General features: G+C 44.8%; 2 long non-coding RNA genes across 4 annotated transcripts; one reads left to right on the top strand and one right to left on the bottom strand.

Annotated features, from left to right (window-relative positions):
* Positions 1-1,149: 1,149 nt before the first annotated feature.
* LOC120102879 (uncharacterized) lies at positions 1,150-10,135 on the top strand. 3 transcript variants are annotated; one of them, XR_010051808.1, is made up of 5 exons: positions 1,150-1,357; positions 1,790-1,851; positions 3,431-3,591; positions 5,779-6,008; positions 8,861-10,135. It is a non-coding gene; the product is annotated as an uncharacterized LOC120102879 (long non-coding RNA). The 3 variants fall into 3 exon arrangements; XR_005504773.2 differs by lacking the exon at positions 3,431-3,591 and having other exon boundaries at positions 1,151-1,357; XR_005504772.2 differs by lacking the exons at positions 3,431-3,591; positions 5,779-6,008 and having other exon boundaries at positions 1,154-1,357.
* On the bottom strand, positions 3,583-11,374 carry LOC102551410 (uncharacterized). Its single transcript, XR_005504774.2, has 3 exons — positions 11,037-11,374; positions 4,457-4,763; positions 3,583-3,732 (listed from the first exon to the last, which is right to left on the bottom strand). It is a non-coding gene; the product is annotated as an uncharacterized LOC102551410 (long non-coding RNA).
* Between the last annotated feature and the right edge of the window lie 10,057 nt (positions 11,375-21,431).

The raw sequence follows: 21,431 nt of genomic DNA, 5'->3' as shown, positions 1-21,431 counted from the left end.
ACAAATGACAAACTGCGGGCTGCCAGTCACTTGGATTCCTTTTGCTTTGCTATGAAAACTATCCAAGGCAAACAACTTGAAAGGAAGAATGATTTATTTTGGCTCGTGTTTTTCGGAGGTTTCTGTCTGTGGTCATTTGTCCTGTTGCTTTGGGCTTGTGATGGCAGAATATCATGGCTGGGAGCCACGTGACAGAGGAGGTCTGCCTCGTGGCAGCCAGTAAGAAAGAGAGAGAGAGAGAGAGAGAGAGAGAGAGAGAGAGAGAGAGAGAGAGAAGGAGGAGGAGGAGGAGGAGGAAGAGGAAGAAGAAGAAGAAGAAGAAGAAGAAGAAGAAGAAGAAGAAGAAGAAGAAGAAGAAGAAGAAGAAGAAGAAGAAGAAGAGTGAATAATGAATATGAGTTCCTAGTATACCATTCAAGGTTCAAGGGCACAGCCCTGGTGACCTGCTTCTTCCCACTATTTTCTTTTTTTGTTTTTTTGTTTTTTTCTTTTTTTCGGAGCTGGGGACCGAACCCAGGGCCTTGCGCTTGCTAGGCAAGCGCTCTACCACTGAGCTAAATCCCCAACCCCCTTCCCACTATTTTCTATGGGCTCCCAATAGTCCTGTCAGCTTGAAGACAAGCCTTTAACAAACATGCATTCTGAGAACATTTGAGATCTAAGCTCCTGTAATCACAGCACCCTGAAGGCAGAGGCAGTGGGATCAAGAGTTCAAATCTGTAGCTACTTGACAAATTCAATACCAGCTTGGGCTGTAAGACCTTGGGCTATGGGGAGACCCTGGGCTATGAGAGACCCTGTGTCAATCCCCCCCCCCCTGGAAAAAAGATCAAAGCTTAAAATCATCTATTCATTCTACTCTTTCTCAGCTCTGTGGTGGAACTGATAGTCTAGCTACTCAGCCCCTAAATCTGAAACACATCTGTTAGTGAGGGATGATTAACTGGTGTCACATGAAGCCCCTTGAGCATATTATATAAGTAAATATAAAATATGCATCTCTCTACCCTGCTCTGTTCTACCCTGCGAATACACGTTCTTGGGATTTAGCAAAACACGGTGATTCATTCTCGGGCTGGTGATTCATTAAGTAGGCATTTCTCAATGACAGCCTCCCAGATCATCAGTCTTCAAGCAGTAACTATTTTCCTAGGTCTCTAGACCTATTTCCTTTTCGGCTTAACACGCTCTGAGGAAAAGATCTCAACATTTCAGCTCTTTCAGGAAGTGAGCTCTCCGTCTGGAAATCTATAGCAGATTTTCAAATTGGGAAACGATAACTATGCTGTGAAATGAAAACTCTTTTATTGGACAGAGCATACAAATGAAGGATTATATTGCCACCTAAATATCCCAAGTGAGTTATTTTCCCGGGGGTTCGGATTGGGGGAGGCAACAACTGTTCTTTGCTTTGTTGTACATCAAATGAAAAAGAAAAACAATGACAAAGATAAACAGATAATATGCAGGACCCAGAGTGACAATTTCTTTTGGGATTGACATAAATAGCTTGTATTGCAAATATACCCCTATCCACTTGTGTGAAATAACTGGGGGGAAACACCACGCAGAAACACACACACACACACACACACACACACGCACACGCACACACTCACTCACTCTCACAAATTTTCACAAAATTGGAAAAGGAGAAGAGGGATGGGTTTATCCCTAGTGCTCCCTTGTCAGGTAGGTAATTTTGTATCGGGGGTAGCCATGGCGACCACAAAAGTTACTCATGCGACTAACAACGTAACTAATGATGCCCACAATTACTTAATTGCAGGCATGCTTAACGGCTTTTGCCATTTTTGGAGGATGCTCGCCGCTAATTGTGGCTGCCAGTGGGTAAGTACAGGTGCAGTCAGGTGTGTTCCTAATTTTTACATTTGTGCTGACAGCAGAATAAACGATCCCATCTAAAGTGGGGTGTTACAGGAGGAGGGCTAAAATTAGTTCTTGTGAGCCCAGTGATGGTGGAACAGCCCGAAACAGGAAAACAAACACAAGCCCACTTTGTGTTTAAGCACACGTTGGCATCTGCAGTGACTTCCCAGGCCCCAGCAGCATCTGTGCTTTCTCTCTTTTCTGCCCACCTTCTCTTTGAGTTCCTGTTTCTCTGCCTCTACCATTGAAAGGGGACTTCTGCTTTTCACCGTATGCAACTCCTGTCTCACCACGAAACGAATGTAATTCTGCATGACTATGTATTTGAAATGCCGGTATTTGAAATGCTTTTGTTTCTAAGTATGATGCCTATATGTTTAGAACACTTTAATACATACCACGGGATGACTCGTTAGCTTTAGAAGTTCTCTCACTGGTAATTAAGGCCCCAAAGATGGCTATATATAACATTTTAAAAACCTTTATCACACTCCTTTGTGAGGGTTTTCAATCAGCAGGAGACATGTTAGAGAGGTTAAGATGTAAAATGCTTTATTTCATGTGTAGGCATGTGTTGTCTGTATCTATGTCTGTGAACCACACGCATGCTGTGACCGTAGAGGCCAGAAGTAGGTGTTGTATCTCCTGTCCTGGAGTTATAGATGTTTGTAAGCTGCCATGTGGGTGCTGGGAATTGAACTTAGGTCCTCTACAAGAGCACCCAGTGGTCCTAACCACTGAGAGATGTCCAGCCCCTAGAGAGATGGATGGCGTCTGTTAAATGGCCAAGATGAGACTGTTTCAAGACATGGTTGGCTAGAAAGACTGACGCTCCACTCTTCCCACATGAGGTAGCATGACAATCTAACAAGCTCACAGGCCATCCTTGACATGTACTCCTCCTGCTCAGTGAAGCCTTGACCCTGAAGAAATGGGCGGACCCTACCTTGCCCTTGTGAAACCCTCACACACTCTTTGTAATGCTTCTGTCTGTCACTTATAGTGTCCGAAGTAGAGAACGTGCCTGCTCCAATGCCTCCAGAAGCAGATGTGGGATGTTGTGGTTCCTTGTGGCTAGGGAACTTTCACAGGAGACCACACTGACATGAAAGTTGTAACACACCAAATGTGTGCCCGACCTACTTTTAACCCCTGGCACCACTGATATTTATCCTAGGAACCGGGCAGTAGTTGAGTGGCCAACTCAGCTTCAGTCAGTTCAGAAGGTCTTGATTGTCCCGTGACAGCCCTACAGGCTCACTTTTACACAGAAGAAGAGCGGCATGAAATAACTAGGTGCAGCAGTGTGCTACCTTAGACTGGGCGATTTATAAACGACTCACAGTTTTTTGCACAGGGTTCGGGAGGTAGGAAGTTCAGGATAAAGGCTAGAGGATACATGGTCTGGTAAAGGCCTCTACTTTCTTTTTTTAACATGAATTTGGGGTGTGTGTGTGTGTGTGTGTGTGTGTGTGTGTGTGTGTGTGTGTGAAGTACAATTTTCAGATTCAATTTTCTTCCTCCCCCGTATGGGTTCAAGAGGTCAAATTGAGATCTTCAGGCTTGGCAGCGACCGTCTTTTACTCACTGAGCCATCTCACTGGCTCCTGGGTACCTACGTCTTCAATGGCACCTTCTTGCTGCTGAGTGCTTAAATGTGGAAGGATCAAGCCAGTTCCTCAAGGCCCTCCCCATTTTTTGGTGACTCGGGGTCTCACGTGACTCGGGCTGGCTTTGGCCTGGTTATTTATCTGAGGATGATCTCGAGCTTCTTTCCTCTTCTCCAATCTTCTGAACTCTGGGATGACAGGCATGCATTGCCAGGCCTGGTTTTATGTGGTGCTGAAGAATCAAATGCAGAGACTGGTGTGTGTTAGACAAACACGCTACCATTTCAGCCCTCGAACTACTCTTACAAAGACATTCCTCACACTTATGAGCACACAGCTCTTATGACCTATACCTCCCAAAGACCCAGAGTATTAAAACAACCTATTATTATTATTATTATTGTCATCATAATCATCATCATCACTATTAGTATTGTATGTGTGCACATGTGAGTGTACAAGTGGGTATGCATGTGCCACTATGCATATGGAGGTTAGAGGATGACTTTGGAGAGTCCAGTTCACCTTTCACCTTGTTCTTGTTAAGGCCGAGTCTCTATTTCTGCTGTACTAAATATTCCAGACTAGCTAGCCAGTAAGCTTGTGGGAAATTCTCCCATCTCTGCCTCCCACCGTCCACAGGACTACTGGGATTACAAATGCACATTGCCGCCTGTGGCTTTTTTGCACATGAGTTGGGGACTGAACTCAGGTTCCTTGGCTTGCTGGGCAGATGTTTTTAACCCACTGGAGCATCTTCCCAGGTCTCATCCTACCAATCAATGCCACCACATTGGGGACCAAGTTTCTATGCATGAATGCTAGGAGGGGACACAAAGCACAGACTGAGGTGAGAAGGAACAAAGGAGGTATGCAATGTAGATGTCACTTTGTGGAGAAATAGAAGCATGTTCTATTAGAAATAGCAAACCGCCTTTATCCCTTAAGGTACTTACCTTTTGCCTCTGACCTTTGACCCAGTGAGCCTTTTCCCAAGTGTGGCATATCACCTTGTCCTTGTCGGGTGAGATCTGCTGATTATGTTCAAACTACTCGGTATTCCACAGATAGCACTATATAGTTCATTGCATGTGTTAGACACTGTTCTGGGCACTGTGGCGATTCAGTGAGTTGAACTGGGTAGATACTCAGTCAGGGAGAGACTTCCTGTGAGGAAGCCTTATGCTCTAATTGCTCACACATTGTTAGGGGCTTGAGGTACAAGATTGATCCACAGTCAAGTGACAACAGGACTTCAAGGACCTGCAAGAAATGAGGTAGAGAAAATGTTGGTCACCAGAACCCTCTAAGGACAAGCGCTCTATTTCATTAGATGAAATACTTTAAGATGACATTTGGGGGTAAAAGGTGAAGTCCCAAAGGCCTTCTCTACCGTGACAGTATGTCTGCTAAATTGCTTTGCATGAGGGAGGATGGGAATTAGATGGTTCCTGGATGAAGAGGCAGGAAGACAGAGAGACCGCAGTAGGAGAGACCAACTGTAAGCTATGGCAGAACAGTTGCTCAGTATAACCCTTCATAGCAGAGCTGCACCACTGACAAAATTCCCCCCCCCCCATTTCCTTTCCCTCATCTTTCATTCCCTCCTGCACTCTCCCCATATTCAAGTGTCCCACCCGGTAGTAGGTGAGAACACCATGGGAGGCCCAGGAAAGTCTAAGACTATTCTAGAACACTGTGACCCAGAAGGATGAGGGGACCAGTGTGTTTGAGGAGATGGGGTGTAGTGCCCAGGCACTGCAGCCGTGACTCAGAAAAAATGGTTAAACAATGGAAGTAAAACAGGGTACAAAGGCTAGATGATGAAACTACAAGGGTTGTTCAAAGCCCAAGCAAACGTCAGCATCCAGAGTGTTGTCCTGTGTTGTGGGATTTGAGTGGGCAGAATCGAGAGGGTTGAACATTTCTGGGAGTTCACGATGTGCCTGGCCCAGTTCGGGGAGAGATGAAGATGCTGCCACTCACTGTGAGGCGGAGGATGTTAGAACACAGTAACAGACCTGCAGCCCGGGAGAGCTTCTTAGGGGAAACGGTACCTGAAACAGACTTCAGAAGATGCACGTTATGGCACAGATGTGTTAGGGTAGCCTCCTGGGCAGAAGAGTAAAGCAGCAGAAGGGAGGAGTGGAGATTGGAGGGGGATGGAAACAGCAGTTATTAACTACTTGAGGAGTCTGGACTTCACTCAAAGGGACTGGGGAACTATGGGATAATTTAAAGCTGGTGAAAATTATGAAAATTATTTTCTGATTTGAAGACCTCCCTGAGGGCTGGGAGGACGGTTCAATTGCTGATGACCTCAATTTGATCTCTGTAACTGATGGAAAAAACCGGATGCAGCAGTGTGCATCTGTATGTAACGCTGGCACTCTTAACGCTGAGATGGAATGCCGAGACAGAGAGTGAACTGGGAGGAGCGAGCAGGCCAGCTAGCCTGTGGTACGCAGCACGGCAGAAACAAGGAAACCGTGCCCTGGTGAGGTGAAGGTGAGAATAAACTCCCCCTAACTGTTTTCTGATCTACATGTGTGGTATACAGCCCGGTCCACACACACTACAAACATCAATTTAAAAACAGACCTCCCTAATTACGTGCCACCATCCTTTTTGAGCTCTCAAAGTATTCGCTAGTCTGTGTCATATCTGTTTCCAACTCTAGTCCCTGTCGGCACTAGATTAACATCATCTGGGAAGACCTGTAGTTTCATATCTGCATGATTAGCACGTTTTTGAGCTGTCTGGGATCATAGAAACTATCTGGTGAATTTATAAACTTATTATGGAATGAACAATTGGAGAGAGAGAGAGAGAGAGAGAGAGAGCCATATACACAATACACACAGACAGACACAGAGACACAGATACACACACACACACACACACACACACACACACACACAGAGGAGGAGGAGGAGGAGGAGGAAGAGGAGGAAGAGGAAGAGGAGGAAGAGATATTACTGAAATCAAGACAGAAGTAGTAAAAGCCTAAAGGAGGATATGAGGGTAACTGGGACTGGGGGACACGGCCTTATCTATAGACATTCATAAAGTGGGGTCCCCTGGGCTTTGTGATGTCAAGGTGAGTGAAAGAGGAGTTAGTAAGGAAGACCCTTTGTTGTTTTACTTTGGTGACTTGAAGCAGAGAGTGGAAGTACATCAGAGGAGCGGACTTGTTTGGAGAGGAGTCAGGGGGATTATTGTTTATGCGTTTCCATAGTCTCTGCATCACCTGGAAGCAAGCCATAGCAGAGCACGTTTGAAGTAGATCAGGGACTCTAGCGGGAGTGCACGGGTGGGAGGAAATGAGCACGCAGATGGTCTCCGAAGACGTCATGGGGGATATGATCTCACAGGCAGAAGACAAGAGGGAGGATGATGAGAAAGCCACGGTCAGTGCTGATACCTGTGAGGTTGCTCTTGAAGGCAGAGTTAGTGCCACAGATAGAAAACTGGGAGGGGGATGTCACTGTAACGGACCACTTACTCTTGGTGGTGCATTTAGATGCTCCTCCATATTTCTCAGCCACTTGTAGTTGAGTGGTACATGTGACTGACTCTGCCCAATGGGCATGAAGTGGAAATGACAGAGGACAGGTGTCCCTTCTAGGCAGAAGCTGTTAAGAGCTGACAGTGGGTGACTTCAGCTCTGTGAAGGCCACTAAGGCAGAAACAGCTTGGACAAGAGTCTCAAGGTCATGGAAAGCCCCAGAGAAACTGGTTTTACATGAGTGAGAAATGAACCTTTGTTGCGCTAAGCTACTGAAATTTGAGAGTTAATTTGCTACGACCATGAGTCAGCTTCTTCTGACTACTGCATCAGCAAGTTGCACTTGGAGAAGAAGCCAGTAAAACATGATATAAAGTAAAGACTAGGTAGATTCAGTAAAACCACACCAAATGACTAGTGGATTTCAAAAATTAGGGGAAGAAAAGCAGTAGAAATGGATGGGGATTGGGAATGCAGGTACGCCCTTTGTAACGTTAGGTAAAGTAGTGAAAGAAAAACAGAGACACGAGAACACGTGAAGAAATTGCTTTGTCTTTAGGAAAAGATGTTCGTAGGCTGGGGGAGGGGGAGAACAAAAACATAGAAAACATAAGAAAGAGTTTAATTGCAGCCCTCTGGAGGTAGAGGCAGATAAATGAGAGTTAGAGGCTAGCCTGATCTACATAGCTAGTTTCAAGAGAGCCAGGGATACTCAGAGAAACTCTGTCTCAAAACACACAGACGCACAGACACACAGACACACACAGATACACTCGTACATGCAAGCACAGAGAGGGGGCGAGGGGGAGGAGGAAGGAGATAACAGAACCCTCTCTGAAAATATCAGGGCTATGAGCCCAATAGGACCCAGACATGCAGAAAAGCCACTACACCTCAAATCCCACCAAGAATCTTTCTTCGAACTCTGAACTAGGATGCTAGGAATCCCCTTAACTGTCCCCGCCAGCGGGGACCCAGTTATTCAGGGTCCTGAAGAGGCTTTCTACCTGTGGGCCAAATGGGGGTGAAGAGAAGAAGGAGACCAAGCAAAAGTTCTGTTGTCAAGGTCTCGTTTATTGGGGTGAATGTTACAGCTTTTAAGGCTTTCAGGTAGGGGGAGTGTCCTTTGTGAAACACGAAGGATGGAGGGGCGAGGGTATAGGCAGTGATAGCAGGAGGCAAAGAGGTCAGGCGGTAGACAATGAGTCAGGCAGTAGACGATGAGGTCAGGCGGTGGAGACACCGGGTGTTGACTCAGGAGATAACTGGTATCTGCTCGAGCTGAGGCATCCCTTGAATGTTATCTTCCTGTGCCGTAAATTCATGGGAGAGGCTTTTGTCCAACAATCTTAAGACTTATGGCAGTCATCTTAGGGGTGAATATCTGTGGCCAAACGGCCCAGAGTCACCTAGCCACTTTGAGCCATGCAGTCAAAAAGCGGCCCAAATCCAATATGGCTCCCTACACTTAACTGGACTTCTCACTGACAGTAGCTGCATGGACAGCCATGCTTGGCATATTGCCGTGACTCAGTGTGAGTTCTATATATGCTACATTTACCCAGGCACTGTCCCTTTGGTGGTCAGCTGCTTAGGAAGCAGAACGAGAAGCGTTCTTCTGGAATCAAATGACGAGTGGTTATTTGGTGGGTTAGACCAAACTGTGTTCTTTCCAAATTTGTACATTAAAGTCCTGATTTTTAAGAGCTTAAGACACAAACATGTTTGGAGACAGGGTCTTTAAACAGGTAGTGAGGTAAGGACATTGAGGTAGACTCTGATCATTATGGTGTTCTTGTCCGTCTGTCGGTGCTCCCTTAATCTCCTGTCTTTGATCATTGTCATCTTACAGGGGATATCGTGGTGATGGTAAAGTCCTTCCAGCCTGGTGGGGAGGAGACATGCTGACAGAAGTTTTCTTCTTCATGGTCAAGAGTGCCAAGTCAGAGCCCTGCCTGAATCTGGTGATGCAGATGATGAACAGCTGTCAGACGGGAGAGGGACAACCAGTGAAGTAGAAAACCAGCCGGACTATTTCCTCTCTGACCTACTCAGAGCTCTGGGATTCTGCGGACGGATTAATCATTTAGAAGTGGAGAGTTGGAATATTGCAGATAGAGAGCCAAAATTATCATGGTCTATCTTTAGCTCTTCTTCTGACCATTTATGACCAATGTCTGTTACGGACCTAACATCCTTTCCATGCTCACGTAAGACCTTTTTGAATGTATTGATTTAGCATATCGTTGGCTTCCACCAACATAAAGACCGAGGACATCATCAGATGATACGGAAAGCTGCTAGCAGAGGCTTCCTTGCTTCTCCGTAACCTTTCTGCTGCCCGACCAACGCATAGATTTTATGACTTCGTTCTGTGACTTTAAGAGTTCCTGTAACAACTTCCACGGTGGAACACGTCATTCAAACCAACTTGAATCTCTATTCCCAGGTCATGGTCCCACATATTTGGCTCAGGAAAAATGACCTCTTACTTCCAGTCAGAGCAGTGTTTTACCCTGACAGGGATGTAATTTCCTTTCCTCTCCCTAGCCTTTTTAAAAAACTGTACTAGAGATTAAACCTAGGTCTTCATGTATCTGAGGCAAGTGCTCTACCACTGAGCCAAAGGTTCTAGAAATTTGATTTCCAAGTTCTGATCTGGGGGCTAGTGAGATTTCTTAGTGGGTAAGGCATCTGCTGCTAGACCTCATGGCCTGAATTTGATTCCCAAGACCCACTTGGTAGGAGAGAACATTTTCCTGCAAGTTGTCATCTGACCTACACACATGAGTGTTGTGGCTCAAACGCACCCCCTTGGCAAAATGTACAAAATAGATAAATAAATAAATAAATAAATAAATAAATAAATAAATAAATAAATAAATATGAATCAGTTTTCAAAATTTATTGCTTGGGGTCTAAAGTCCAGCTATCGTAGGTAAACCCCAGAAAATGTTGGGATCCCTTAAACATTGATCAACAAAGGGTTTCCATATATCAAGAATTTGCTTATTATTACTGACAGTAATATGGAGTCCATGATCAAATTCCTATACTATTTTTATTGATTGAAAGTATAGAAAAAAAGTTACTTATTATTGAAGTCAGTTTTTTCTTTTTTTTTTCTTTTTTTGCTGTTTAGGAATTTTAAATTGCATTTCATTTATTTATTTATTTTGTATGTGTGATGGAGGCCGGTATGGAACTTAAAGAAGAACTTGAAGGAGCTAAGTTTTCATTAGTATTTGCAGAATATCTGTTTCTATTTTACTTCAGATCCTTTCAGTAATTCATTTGGTGTTGTTGAATCCCAAGACCAGCAAATTTTATTGGTTGCCTCTTCCAGGCCTGTTTGGATTACTTTCATATTTACACAGAAGGCCATCCTAATTCCCCACCTGACACGCCTGTGGTCCTCTGCTTCTTTATCTGAGGTCCCTCCAACCTCCATTCCAGATCCTGTGGATATGTTAGAGACTACAGAAAGCCCAGGAACAACTGTTAACTGTTTGCATCATGATTTAATTTTAATTGTAAACATCAACAATTCCCCAAGACTTAGTGGGACATTTTAGGGTGTGTTCTACTCTGCCCACAGAGTGCTCGCTGCAGGACCCACCCATGGTGGACTGTCCTGTCCAGTAACCTGATCACTTTCCTTTCAATGTTCTCTTGAGCTTTACGGGAGTCGTTTCCCAATTAAAGTACCTACAGTCAGGAGCTGCTGGGAAAGGCGGGGTGGGCAGACAGTGCCGGGAAATGGATGTGTTGGAACAAGTATGTATACATAATTAAATAAAGAAAACATTTGGGCACCGTGTGCTGGGCACATCCACTTGTTCTCTATCTTCATTCTTAGCAAGCTGCTGATACCCCCATTTTCAGATGATTAACAGAAGAAAATGAAAATAGGAACCAGGGAAGACAGTTCAATCCCTACGGTGCTTGCTAAGCAAGCATAAGGAGCCTTAGTTGAGTCCCTAGAAGCATGCAGAAAGCCAAGCACAGCCACACCCGCTCGTACTCACGGCGCTGGGTAGGAAGATAGGCAGAGTCTTGGGCCCCACTGGCCACTCCGCCTCGGTGGATCTGTGAGCTCAAGGCCAGCAAGGGATTCTATCTCAAAACGTGAGTTGGGTGGATCCTCGCTTAGGAGATGAGACAAACCTGTGAGGGAATATCTAGACCTGCCCTGCCAAGTGTGTGTGTGGCACCGTCCCATGGGTTGGGAGCACAGACTGAAGAAAGAGGAGATGGAGCCAAGCTCTTAGTGCTCTCTTCTTCCTGATTGCGGATGGGAGGTGACCAGCTCTGCCAAGCTTCTGCTACCTTGACTTCCCCCACTTGATGTACGATGCATTGAACTGTAAGCTGAAATAAACGCTTCCTTCCTTGAGCTATGTTTGGTCAGGAAAAGAAACACACACACACACACACACACACACACACACACACACAGATACGCATAGACACATACATAGATACACACTCACAGATACATAGATAACATAGACACACAGACACACACATAGGCAGACAGACAGACAAAAAGACACATATACAGACACACATATATATACAGATACACAGGCAGATACACATAGACACACAGAAACACATACACTCACACCCACACAAGCAGACAGACAGACACACATAGACACATAGGCAGACAGACACATATGCAGACACAGACACGTGTAGATACACAGAAACACACACGCTCATACAGACACACACAAAGTCAGACAAACACACACTCACACAGACACATACACACAGACAGACAGACAGACAGACAGACAGACAGACACACTCACACACCATACATGTAATCAATAAGAGCTGGCATGCAAATCTGTAGCTGCCATCCTCATTATTTCGCCTCCTCTGCTTTGTTTGGATAGATTTTCTTTAGCCGCCTGTGGCTTTTTATCTTTCTACTTTTTCTTTTTAAATCGTTCCATTTGCTTATCTGCATTTTGAATGGGAAAATTTCCTGCCAGTTGAACTTCAAGTTGTAAGGGGGAAAAAAAAAGCCCATCTTGGTGTGGTCTCCTAGCAACAATTTATGAAACACTTTAAGGTAATTATTCTTCTCAAGCACGTTTCAAAATGTTGAAGCGTGTTCATTCACTTCGATCATTAAAACTCCCAAGAACACTCGTTGTGTAGCACAGGGTTCCAGTAATTATAAGCTCGTCAACAGGTTGCCGGGTGAGCTGAGAGCTAGGCAGACCACAGTCTCTCCCAGAAGTCAACATTGTTTCCAGCCTGGCAGGGCAGGGCGGGTCCACTCCTCCCTGAAAAAAAAAATGGCTTAATTGACTCGTGAGGAAGGAAGAAGGGAAAAGAATATTTAAACCTCAAATGGCCTTCTGTAAAATGTGGAGCCCATGACAACACAAACGCAGGGAAGACTAATATCTAAGGACCAATCTGCTCCCCAGACATGCCCTTCCTGCCCCTCTTCCTCTGGACCTGCCTAGACAGGGATCTCAAGCAGGCTCAGAATCTTTCTCCGGTCCCTCAAAGCTGGAGCTTGGCCCTATTTCCCTTTTGAAACTTAGTTTCACTTTTGAGACAAGGCCTCACATGTCCCAGGCTTGCCCTCACTGTGCTGTATTACCAAAGGTAACCTCCCAGTACCAGTACCCGGACCACCAGCATGGACTAGTACAGCCAGTCTTACACAGAGCAGGGAGGAAATGAGACCGTCCTGCATGCTAGCAAGCGCTCTCCCAACTAAGCCACAACAGTAACCCCAGCTCTGCTTTGAAGTGGCTATCGCTTTGGGTGTCTTTGTTTTTAATCCCCCTTTTCACATTTTAGAGTATATTTCTGAGAGGGGAAAGCCACCTTGGCTTAGAACTGCCATCTGGGTTGTGGTGCAGAGACATCAGGCCTAATGCCAGTTCTTTTGGGCTGAAAAACGCCAGCCATTTTGGTTCTTCAGGACAAAGGCTAAGGCACCAGGGGAAGTTTTAGAAGTAAGGAAACTCTGGACCTTTTGGTGGATGTGGGCAGCTGACTTGTGTCTCTTTAATGAGCATGTGGTGATTGAGCGTATTTCTGAGGGATGGGGTATCAGAAGACATCACAGCACTTCACTGCTGAGGACTCGGGACTCCCATAAGTGGGGCTGCCAGTATTGTGGTTTGAATGTCTTTATAGGTCTGAAGATGGTCGGCATCGTTTTAGAAGGCTGTGGAACCCTGAGAGGTGAACCCTTTCTGGAGGAAGTGAGTCACTAGTGGTAGGCCTTGAGTTTTTGCTGCCCGGCCTCACTTCCTGTCTGCTTTCTGACTTCATGCACAACGTGACCAGATGCTTCCCACTCTTGTCACCGTGAGCACGCCTGCTGAGTGTGGTGAGCATTCCTTTTTGTCAACTTTTAGGCATTTGTTTTTCTAAAATAGAAGCTTGTTTCTAGGTGGAGTATTAGATAAGGCCTGTTCTGGTTTGTGATTTTTGTAGCTGAGGGAAATTACTTTATTTCTTGGCCACTAGTCCCCTTGTGTAGGTGCTCTTGGCTCTCACTTCGTTCCAGGAGGAGATGCCTCAGGCACAGCCGAAGCTCGCCTTTCCTAAGTAAGACAGCATCAGCGACTATGCCATCATTTCCGAGGAGACAGTATCATCATAATGCAATATTAGCTACCGAGGTCTTATATCGTTTCCTGCCTGGAGAGTTATGGCCCTGGCATTGAGGATTTAATACCTACAGCCTGAACACTACTTACTACAAATCTCTCACAAAGCTGCTGCGATAAATCTCCTGGAGGAAAAGTCATCGCATAAAAATCCCCAACTCCAGGGAGCTGGTCATTTATTTTCCCAGAAAAGGGGCTGCGATGAAAGGCGCACTCTATGCCTCTGATTCCACTAAGCAGCATCCGACACAGCATTCGTCAGGGAAAGCCAAGGGATGGACCAATTAGATCATTCCGGGAAGGAAAATGGAGAGGAAGGTGCTCATTCAAATATTCTCCCTTTCCCACCTTCAGCTCTGGATGCCTTCTCGGCCCGGGGGACAGCTATGCAGAGAGCCAGAGCTGCGAGGTTTGCTATTCCTAAAGACACACGCTTTAGTCACGAGTCTGCCGAGGGCACCTAGATGCCCCGAAGGTTTATTTCACTTACCTATTTTTTCCATACCCACACATGTAAAACCATGCATACATATGTACACCACACACAGAGAAGGGAAAGAAAAGATTAAAAAAAAACCCCAGGCATTTTTGCCTGTTTCCAAGACAAATACTGACAAATTTCCAAAGAAAGATGGAATCCGGATTTTGGGCTTCTGTAAGCCAATTGGGACATCTGACAATTACACCCCAACATTTCTGACTCTTCGAGGCACTGTGGACATGCCCGGAGAGTGCAGTGTCCCACTCTTCTTTCCTTAACTGCTTTGTAGGCACGGAGATCGCAATTTCAGGAATTTTCAGCCTATGACCCATCCTCTCACCCTGGGCCACCTCTGTTCTTGTATCAAAAGATGCGCTGTATCTTTGTATACATTGTGTCTTGCTCACATTGAGTAGGAAATAGTTGATTGGCCCCGTCTGAACCTTGGCCTCTGATTGGTTTAAGGAGGCAGCCTGTTGGAGCTGCTCGGCTTGCGTGGTACCTAGAGCCAGAGCTCAGCTCAAATCTCATTTCTCTCTTATTCTGGAGTATCTGCCAATTTGCTTAATCTCTTGAATATAGTTAGCCCATAGCAAACTACATATAATAGAATCTATTGCCAGGACATTTCTAAAAACTAGCTGTGGTAAAAGCCATGAAGTGCCTGGCACCCTGGGCATCATCTCTCAGCTTTTGCAATGCCATGATCCATCCATGCCTTTTCATGGTGTCTCTGCTTCACCTTCAATACCACTTACCATTTTCCCTCCAGTAAACACCACAAACCCCTTTGTCTTCGTAGTGACATACTGTTCAGAATAGGATTTAATGAACATATCTCTGTTGCGTGCTTAGGTTATAATTTAACTAATTATTATTTCTTTCTCTCAGAGGTCTGTGCATGACGGGTGTGCACGTGTGTATCTACGTGTGTTTCTATGTGTTTGGGTGTATGTGTGCATGCCGTGCATATGCATGGAGGCCTGATGTTGACTTTGGAATCTCTCTCGATGACTGTCCACTTTATTCATTGAGCTGCAGCCTCTCACTGGACCCAGCACTCACTCATGAGGCTAGTTTAGCTAACCAGCTTGCTCTCAGTGGGGCCCTGCCTCCATTTCCCAAGTGTTGGAGTTACAGGCAAGATTCTATGCTCCCATTGTATTTATGTAGGTTCTAGGGATCTGAACTCTGATTCTCAAGCTTGCACAGTAGGCATTCTTTAACCATTGAGCCATGGCTCAATAATAATTTACCTAATTATTATTGGACTTTCAGTTTGTTGTACTTTGTTTGAGATAAGGTCTCGTTATGTATCCCTGGCTGGCCAGGAACCCCCTGGTTTTGTAGGCCAGGCTGGCAGGCCTTGAACTTTTCCTGGTCCTCCTCTTTCAGCTTCCTGAGTGCTGGGATTACAGCTGGACACAGGTGTCGCTATGCTTGGCTTGGGTGTTACACTTTTGGAAGATAAGAATTTTTGGTTTTGTTCATGTCTTCTGCTTAGTCCTTACTTCTCGATATATAGAATCATTTTCCCACTTGCCAGATCTTCTTTTAGCCCTTTCCTTCTTTTATTTCTTCCAAAGAACTCAGGGCTCTCCTATGTCCTTTAGTACTTGCTTTTTAAATGTGTTCTCAGTAGATACATGTAATAAAGCGTTAAATGCCACGGGTATAGTTAAAGAATCAAATAATTATTTTTATGTGATGAAATACATTTTAAAAGTTGCATTTATTATTGTGTGTATGCCTGTGCACAAATGTGCATGCATGACATGGCAAGTGTGACAGAGAACACGTGGAGGCCAGATGACACTTTATGAGATTCAGTTCTCTTCTACCTCCTGTGTCCTGGGGATTGAACTCAGGTCATCTTTGACATCAAGTGCCTTTAGCTGCTGAACCTTCTAGCCAGCCTGAGACAAATGACCAAACTAGACTTCTTATTTTCTGATTCTGTTCCTCAGCTAGAGTAATCATCTAGTAGCCAGACACAGTTTCACTCGCCCCTTGTCCAAAAGGGGAAGAAACATATTTGATAGAGAAAAGTTATAGTAGGGAGAGTGTAGGAGAAGACCAAAGCTGCTGGAAGCAGCTTGTTGGGTGATTCTTATGGGGTGTAGGAGAGAAATACACCAGAGAAGTCCAAGAAAAGTAGATAAACAAAGAAATGGAATTTTAGTTAAGAGAAATGTATAGACCTTAAATATGGAGATTTGCTTAAAAGTTTTCAATATGGCAAGTTAAAAAAAATGGAATTTGGTGCTGGAGTGATGGCTCAGTGGTTAGGAGTACTTACTGCTCTTGTTCAGGACTGAATTTGGTTGTAAACACCCACATCAGGGTGCTCATAATCTCCTGTGACTCTAGCTCCAGGGAAAAAACACACCTTTGGCCTCTGTTCCTATCTGTGGAACACACAACACACACACACACACACACACACACACACACACACACACACACACACACACACACACACCTTCCTGAAAAGAATGTAAACAGGGAAATCTCTTTGAATCACCTTTGCTGATTGACTGTATTAGCATTTTGAGAGTACTCTATGGGTATCCTTGGATTATCGTAGGTTGTCAGAGATTCATGTTAGGCCTCCTATTCAGAAGCTTTGTGACTTGAGAGAGCAAGGAATATAGGCATACCCGAGAAAATAAAAAATGAAAGCAAAGGCAAAATTTCAGTGATGACAAAAGACCAGGATGCAAAATCCAAGGTTGTATGTATTTGCTGAGGCGAGCCACTGATTCTATAGTGAGCTCCCCAAAGCATCCAGGGCCCCCCTCACAGTGCTCAATAGATCAAATCCAGATCTCACAGCTGAAAACAGAGAGAAACGTCTTCCTGTGTGATTCCCAAGAAAACTCTTCATGACAACTTTGACGTGCCTATAAAAAGCTCTCAAACAACACTTTGATGGACCCTTAAAAAACAATTTCCCTCCTTGTGGGCTAATGTCAAAACACCAGATACAACTAGCAAAAGCCAAATCAATTTTTTTTTCCTGATGGTTTGACTTGACCCAAAGATAACATTTTGACAGCTCAGAACAATGGGCAGCCTATACATCCTTGAGGAAAGATGTCTTCACAAACATTAGTTCCTGCTACTGCAACTTGATAAAGATTGGCCACTTGAACGTTTATACTGCCATCTATACAGAAAATAGCCCTATGCTTTGACAATCCACTTGTCAGAGAGGGCTGAAATATTTGTTTGCAATAAGAGAACAAGGACTCAAAGTATAAACATTCTCAAAATGGGTTCAGAAAAGCAAAAGCATGAGATCTCTACAGATTTGTGACACATAAGTGCAGCATTGTCTTTGAAAGGGCTTTGCCCTCTTTATCCATGTGGCTAGTCTTGGATTGAAAAGGATAGCACCTAGAGAAAATAGCACCTAAATTAAGGGAGAGATCAGTCCCATCCAGCTGAGAGAACACGGCGATTTGGAAGCAAAGCAGAAAGTGTTAGATTCACTTAATGAATTTTAAATGTTTGCTCTGAGCTGGCGTGTGGCCTAGACTGTGCTGCTGGCTTACGAAGGCTTGGTTGCCAACTAGAAACACATAGATAAAGGCGAGGCAGGAAAAACGTCAGGTCTGATAGGGTGGTAAGGGGTGCAGCCACCACCCATGGAGAGGAAGGGAAGGGATAGGCAGCTATCAGTGAGTGACCTGGGACTCTGACTGTCTTTATAGAGTCATGTCCCAATTATGGCCACCAGATTAAATGAGTGAAGACGTACACCAATTTTACACTAAGTGTGTTCGGAGGGTTTATGGTCCATGGGAAGCCAGCTGGCAGCACAGAAGCAAGCAGGCAATGAAATGTCTCAGAGTTACCCAAAAGTAATAAGCCTTTTCCCACAAAGTTTCTAGTAGGTTGATTTTTTTTCTCTGTAATATCTTCTTCACTCTCTGCCAGATTTAGCATCCACTTCCTGTGGGAGGTTAGCAGCCATAGCCTGTGAGTGGAACTATTAGCAAGAACAGTGGAAAGAGGACCTTTTCCTTCTTTTCTCAGAGGAGCCCATTTACAAGCTGCTCTCCTTGTGACTGCTTGGCACCCTGGGTCCCAACCAGGCAGGAGAGACCTGTGGACTCTTCTAACATCCCGGAGCCAAGCATACAATAAACACAGTCCTTCCCCAACATGGAGCTTCAGAACCACATAGTCTTAAATATAAGGCAAGAGAGGAGTATGGCTTCCAGATTGGCTAACCGAGTTGCTAAAAAATGTCTCCCACGATGAGAGAGCACAGACCTACCTTCAGCTGCCTCTACTCTTTAAAATAAAATATAGCGTGCTAGAGACTATGATGAGGCAGATGGGCTGCATGTTTCTCAGGCTGTATGCTGGAATGGGTCCACTAAGTCCCATTTCACTTAGGTGAATTGCTTTGGTTGAAGGCAGAGGGAGGGCGCCTGCTTCTGAAGCGCCGAAGTTCCGTGGTGTTTGTTTTCTACAAGAGCACCTTAGGCAGGACAATGAAGAGTAGCCTGGAGGGGTCCAGAACAGAGTAGAGAAATTTGAGTGTCACAAGTTTTTGTTTGTTTCGCTTTGTTTAATCATTACCAGAAAATATTACTGTACTGATGAATTCAACAGTTTTACTGTGTGTAAACACTGTTTTTAAAATTTTTTCACAACCTATTTTTTAAAGGTTTATTTATTTATTTATCTATTTATCTATCTATCTATCTATTTATTTATTTATATGTTTATGTGAGTGAGTACACTGTCACTGTCTTCAGACACACCAGAAGAGGGCATCGGATCCCATTACAGAGCCACCATATGGTTGCTGGGAATTGAACTCAGGACCTCTGGAAAAGCTGTCAATTTTAACCTCTGAGCTATCTCTCCAGCCCCACTATTTTGTCACAGAAAATTAAATTGTCTCCTCTTCTCTCCCTCTCTCCTTCCTTCCCTTCCCTTCTTTCCTTCCCCTACCTCCTTTCCCTCCCCTTCCCTCTTCTCTCCTCCTCTCCCCTCCCCCCTTTTCTTCCTGTAGTGGGGGTTGAACTCAGAGCGTCCTCACAAGCAAATAAAGTTTTCCTCTCAGCTCACATTTCTGGAACTCTCAGGGGAGTTCGTAAACACAGCAAAATACCAATTTAGCTGATCTCCTACACTCTTCAATAGCACTCTGACCCTGTCCTTTTGTTTTTCTTGACTGAAGTAGCTGGCACTGTTGAGTTGGCTAGCCCTGTCTCTGTACCCTGTGGAATGGCAGTGCCCTGGGTCACTCCTTCTAGGCAGCCACACCCATGCATGTTCACTGAATGCAATTGTGCAAGCCCTGAACTTCTGACCTACATAGTTATGAGCTATTGGAGGGAGGGGGTGTCTTTTCAAGCCATATAGTGCAACAACAGAAAATAGGCACATTCGCTCTCCTTCCTCCTTCACTTCTCAGAAGCAAACAGAACAACCCATTGGTCAACTATGGCTCTAGTGATCCGTGTCCCAGAAAGGAGCACCCATACTGCCCTCTGCTGTTTGCCTTTGATAAAGCAGGCACTTGTGAGTGAACTACCTTTTCTGAGATCTAGTCAGTAGAAGTTGTGGAAATACTGATGCCAACCTGTATTGCAGTCTCTTCTCTTTGGAATCAAGCAAACATTCAACACAACGGTCCTACATACAAAACTCTTATGAACAGAGAGAAATTAATGCACACAGTAAGACATATGAATGACAAGAAAAGGAACGGGGACCACCAGGGAGGATCGCCGATCCGAGACCAGCACCTTCCACGCCCACTTTATTCTGCACCGAGGCATGCTGGGAGCTCAGAAGCATTGTACAGAAACCTGCTGCCTGTTAGCTCTAGGGCCTATGCCTGGAAGCTTGGAGGGAACCAATGGATTGCTTCTACTAGAAAGGAGGTCCTGGGGAAGGAAAAGTTTGTTTCAGTCTCCATAGAAAATTATCTTCAACAACCTCCGCCCCGTGTGCGCGCTCGGTGAGGATAGACCTACATGTACCCTACACAAGCCTTACAGGTTTCCATAAGCCAGACAAGCTCAACCACATCTTTACCGCCCTGCCTTCCTTCTTCATAGACCCGGCACCTCAGAGACTAGCAAGGCCTAAAGAGCTGTATTTTGGAGAATTATTGAGACTACGTTTATTTATCCAGCTTCATGCTGGACCAGGACAACATATGCTCATTTGACAGCTTCTAATAGTCATGAAGTCAAGCTGCAGGGGCCAGGCACTCTTGAATGCCATCCTCATTGACCCCCCAATGTCACCACATGACAGAGACAAAGAAACAAGAAATGGTTGGTCTGATTGTAGAATGGGAATTTGAGTCAAATTTACAATTTATAAATGGCTTCCTTCCTTCCCTTCTTCCTTCCTTCCTTCCTTCCTTCCTTTCTTTCTTTCTTCCTTCCTTCCTTCCTTCCTTCCTTCCTTCCTTCCTCCCTCCCTCCCTCCCTCCCTCCCTCCCTCTCTCTCTCTCTCTCTCTCTTTCTTTCTTTCTTTCTTTCTTTCTTTCTTTCTTTCTTTCTTTCTTTGTGCTGCATTAGAGATCAGCTCAGGGCTTAGTCTGTGCTATCAGGAGCTCACTGAACAGCCCCTCTGACCATTCTTCTATTGAGACAAAATCTCACTGTGTAGCCTGTAGGATAGAGGTCAGGCTGGAAATCCCAGAGTGTTGATATTACACAGAGTTCGAAGCTGAGGGTCAAGTGCTGGCTTTGAAAGGCGAGGGTTTTGTTTTCCTTGACCTTCACAGTCTGTTTTACTCAAAGTTCACTGATTTCATTGTTAATCACACCCAGAAACAACCTCACCGAACAGCCAGGATATTATTTGCTCAAATGTTTGGATCCAGCAAGTTGATACATTAAAAATTAAAATTTAATTAAAATTAAAATATCACAGATGATAAAATTGACTGCGAGTCCTTAAAGAATGAGATATTTGGGGCTGGAGAGATGGCTCAGTTAAGAGTGCTGGCTGCTCAAGGCCCTGAGTTCGGTCCCCAGCTCCAAAAAAAAGAACCAAAAAAAAAAAAAAAAAAAAAGAGTGCTGGCTGCTAAACCACTGAACTGAGAATAGGACCCCTGTTGAAGGAATCAGAGAAAGAACTGGGAGAGCTTGAAGGGGCTCGAGACCCCATATGTACAACAATGTCAAGCAACCAGAGCTTCCAGGGACTAAGCCACTACCTAAAGACTATACATGGACTGACCCTCATAGGTAGCAATGAATATCCTAGTAAGAGCACCAGTGGAAGGGGAAGCCCTGGGTCCTGC

Source organism: Rattus norvegicus, chromosome 5, assembly GCF_036323735.1.
Source record: "Rattus norvegicus strain BN/NHsdMcwi chromosome 5, GRCr8, whole genome shotgun sequence".
Taxonomy (NCBI): domain Eukaryota; kingdom Metazoa; phylum Chordata; class Mammalia; order Rodentia; family Muridae; genus Rattus; species Rattus norvegicus.
Note: the sequence above shows the minus strand (reverse complement) of the source record. Positions and strands in the feature narration are given on the sequence as shown.